The following is a 4471-nucleotide window of genomic DNA, read 5'->3' as shown; positions in this document are numbered from 1 at the left end:
ATTTGTTGCTAGCTCAAATCAGTCATGCTTACTTTTCACACCACCCCCCCCATCCTCCCCTCCCTCAATTCTACAAGGAACCCTGCTCCACAGAGGTAAGACTTGAGATTCTGGTTGCTTCTGTGACCAAAGCTCCTTGTTCAAGCCCTATTCCTCTTTGTCAGGGGTAGCTGAAAAGCAGAGGAAGGGAAGATGACCTTGAACTTCTTTCTCTAAATCTTCAGGGCTAGTCTGGGGGAATAAAATTAGTCCTAAATGTGGATTCCTAGCCAGTGCACCATTTACTAGCTTTGTGTTCCTTTCAACATTCTTTTTTAGACCTGTGAAATGGGAGTGGAACACCTCATTCACTGGGGATCTTATGAGGATTGAAGGGATAATGGATGCCCCCTTCTCTTGGACAGTGGATAGATAGGTGGTTCAGTTAACTAGGGAGTTGGAGGAGGGTAGACTCAATGACCTCTTCAGGTTACTCTTAGCTTGGCCATCTATAGCTCCAGGGAAACTTAAGTGAGTCCAGAAATGACCAGGCAATTGGCAGAAGTAGGTAACGCTTAACAGCTCATTACTTGTGTGGCTGACAAAGCAACAGGGCCTTCAGCAATATTGAAACAGCCAAGAGAAGGTGCCAATAATGGGCATTTAGCATCCGGAGCAAGTTTCTCCAGCATCATGAATCAATTTCCAGCAGGCTCCTGCTGATTTGTTTTCATGGTGGGGTGGTATGAAAAGGCTGATGCTGATGTGTCTGGAGGAAGAGAACAGAGGGAGCAGTGTCACATTTGAGTAATATTGACACTTAGCCAGGAACAAAGGAGCTTGTTATGCAATAGACATAATGGGAAGGGCCAACCCAGGGCAGCGGCCTTGAATGGTAAAGCTGTGGAGTGAGAATTTCTCCAACGGAGATAAAACCAAACTAACTCCAATTCCAGCATTGGGTAATGGAAGGGAAGTGGTTCAGACTAAAGAGCTGGCCGGCTTTCAAGAAAAAGGAAGCTTTCAATAACCACCCTCCAAGGCCACTGTGGCTAGTAACACAGACTACTGGTAAAGGCAATCGGCGATGACAGTAGCAGGAGGCACGTCCCCAAACTTGAATCCTGCAGTGGATGCTGTCTGTTCTCCCTCCTCTGTCATTTCTGTGGAGGTAGTGGATGGAAGGATAGGGTAAGGCTGGGGCAGGACAGGCTACTTGCTCATGATTAGGGCAGAGCTGTCAGGCACCCTCTGAGGTTGGGATTTTTACATGGAAGACAGAAGAGGTATCCTAGTCCTGTTAGGAGTGCTTTATTCCGAGAAGGGTACCTTCCTGTTTCCTGCTCCTATCAAGGAAAGAGAGTTTAACAGAGCAGTTGAATGGCCAGTGAACTTCAGGGAAGACTTTTCTTTTTCTTTTTAAAAAATGTATTCATTTATTTATTAGAGAGAGAAAGAGAGAGAGAGAGAAGAAGAAGAAGAAGAAGAAGAAGAAGAAGAAGAAGAAGAAGAGAAGAAGAAGAAGAAGAAGAAGAAGAAGAAGAAGAAGAAGAAGAAGGAGAAGAAGAAGAAGAAGAAGAAGAAGAAGAAGAAGAAGAAGAAGAAGAAGAAGAAGAAGAAAGAGAGAGACATCGATTTGTTGCTGCACCTATTTGTGCATTCATTGGTTGCTCCCTGTATGTGCCCTGACCAGGGATGGAACCTGAAAGCTTGGCTTATTGAGACCACATTCCAACCAACTGAGCACCCGGCCAAGGCCTAAATACTTTCTGTTCACCTGGCCTTTGTTAAAAGTGAAAGTGCCTATTTCCATGAGAAAAGTGCTATGAACATGAACATCATAAAACCAAGTGCCTCCATGACTTTTTAGTTTAACCTCAGGAGAATCAACTCAAGAGCTTCAAAACCCAAGGACAAACTGGTCCCAAAGCATTTCCTCCTCTGCCCTTTTGTTGCCTTGTTTTTTTCTTTTCTACGCGTATGATCCTCTTTCTTAAAGGCTACATCTCGTCTTTTTCTCTCCCTTGGATTCTTAAGCTTTTTTTGTACTGATACTGACTGTTTCTACCTTTGTTTTGCCTTTTTGGATGCTCTTGTGTTTGTCTGAATCTATTTCGTCACAACCATTTGTCCTCTTAGGCTTGGGCTGCTTCTCCTCCGATTTTTCTCCGCCTTCTTCTGGGTGCTGTTTTCTCTTCCTGTATCCATTTGTGACTGGCTTTATGGGCACTGGTGCTGTTTTCTGGGAGGTGCTTGCAAACTCGGATTCTACACTGTATGAGCTGTAATTATACTCTTGCTGACTACAGTGCAGGGGTGCTGGTTTTTCTGAGAAACAGTGCCTGGTAAATTGACAGTAGCTCAGGGAGTCTAGTCTCAGCCTTCTGTCATGAGCTGGTAGGCACTGAGGTAACTGGTTTTCCACTGTTTGTGAAATATTGCACGCTCTTGGGTGGGTCTGGATGGTTTCAGTTGGGAGTCTTTGATCAAATATTCTGTACCTAGGTCTGAAATCAACCTCTTCTTTGTCCCTACAGGTTTCCAAATAGTCCTCTCTCATCTGTCTGAAACAAGTCTTTGGTTCTATGCCTCTGGCTCTCTACACTTTGATATAATCTTCAGGTTCATCTCGAAAAGAGTCAGATGTCTTCTTTGAATGCTCCATTAGGTTGACAACAAGGGATTTTCCTTATCAGGCTGAGGACTTGATGGAGGAATCTGATCATATTCACACATTAATTGCCTTCAGTTTTCTAGCACAAACTTTCCCTTGACAGTGAGACTGTGCAACAACTGGGGAGCTATTGAAGGGCAGGGGCTTGCATCTACAACTACTGTCACTCTCCCTGCCAAGCCTCTGGCAGGGGGATAGGCCCAGGTGGAGGTGACAGAGAGGCAGGGAGGACAGCCCCACCACTGAGCAGGCAGGGTTGGAGGAGGAGCGGAGACCAGGATTCCTGAGGGGAAGTTGCTGTTACCAGCCGCAACTGACTGGCTGGCGCTGACACATGTCCCAGGGAAGACTTTTCTGAGCATGAAGACTGAGCATGTGAGCCATAAAGTTGGGAGATTTCTTTCCGTTTGAAAGAGACAGGGTGGCAAGCACTAGGGAAGGGTTTCAACGGTCTTTAAAATACAGGAGGCTATCTTCTTTCTGGGGTGGTTGGGGTAGCTTGTCCTGTAGGCGAGGGGATCCACAAACAACCGCTCTGATTCCAGGCTCTACCCTCCCCTGCTGCTTCACCCATCCAACCAGGTCAGTCTGTGGGATACAAGCGGATGACAGCAGCCATACAGCCTCTCAGAGCTGATGTCCTATGTAAATGCCTCTAGGACTGAACTACATGAACCCGAGGGTCATCACTTTGATTTTCATGAATAACATTTTGAATATCATGATATTGCCTCCTTCTTAACTCTACCCATGTGTGAAACAAACCAGCCTTCTCTCCCTCTGTCTGTCTCTTTTTTTTTGAGTATTTTATTATATGCAAATTTTACATTAAAAAGCTATAAACAGATATAGAGCTCTACTTCATTAAGTATGATCACTGAAGTATCCAGGAGGATGTGAACTAAGGTCTGAAATTTACTTTGAAATGCATCCAAACATAAGTAGATGCTATGGGTTGAGTTACATCCCATCCAAATCCACATGTTAAAGTCCCTTTGAAGTGACCTTATCTGAAGACAGGGTCATTACAGAGGTCATACAGTTAAAATCAGGTCATTGGTGGCGGGGAGGGCAAAATCCAATATGACTGGTGTCTTTATAAAAGAGGAAAATTTGGCCCAGCCAGCATGGCTTAGTGGTTGAGTGTCAACCTATGAACTAGGAGGTCAAGGTTCAATTCCTGGTCAGGGCATATGCTCGGGTTGTGGGCTCGATCCCCAGTGTGGGATGTGAAGGAGGTCTCTTATCATTTATGTTTCTAGCTCTCTCTCTCTCTCTCTCTCCCTTCCTCTCTGAAATCAGTAAAAATACATTTTTTTAAAAAGAGGGAAATTTGGACACAGACATACATGCAGAATGACAATGTGAAAAAGCACAGGGAGAAGACAGCCATCTACAAGCCATGAAGAGAAGCCTGGAACAGGTCCTTCCCTCACAGCCCTCACAGGAACCAACCCTGCTGATTCCTTGATCTCAGACTTCCAGCCTCCAGAGCTGTGAGATAGTGCATGTCTGTGGTTTAAGCCACCTGGTCTGTGGTACTTTGCTGCAGCAGTCCTGGGAAACTAATGCAGCTGGATTGATGGGTGATTAGAGGTTTAGATAGATAAATGATACATAATAAAAATCTATACTAATAAAAGGGTAATATGCTAATTGGACCGGACGTCTTCCGGATGTCCGTCCATCCTGACAAAGCCAGGGGCATGGCCGGCCTGCAATCCACCCTCAGCCCCTTGCCCAGGCCAGCCCCGCCCCCAAGTGGGGACCCCCACCCCAATTGGGGGCGTGACCAGCCTGCAAACTGCCCAGGCCCCT

The 4471-nt window shown here is 45.7% G+C and overlaps 1 pseudogene; it reads right to left on the bottom strand.

The window, feature by feature from the left end:
• Positions 1-1879: 1879 nt before the first annotated feature.
• On the bottom strand, positions 1880-2728 carry LOC102239128 (annotated as a pseudogene).
• Positions 2729-4471: the final 1743 nt, after the last annotated feature.

Source organism: Myotis brandtii, unplaced genomic scaffold (genome assembly GCF_000412655.1).
Source record: "Myotis brandtii unplaced genomic scaffold, ASM41265v1 scaffold105, whole genome shotgun sequence".
In the NCBI taxonomy this organism is placed as follows: Eukaryota; Metazoa; Chordata; class Mammalia; order Chiroptera; family Vespertilionidae; genus Myotis; species Myotis brandtii.
The sequence above is the reverse complement of the archived record's forward strand: the minus strand, read 5'-3'. Positions and strand labels throughout refer to the sequence as shown.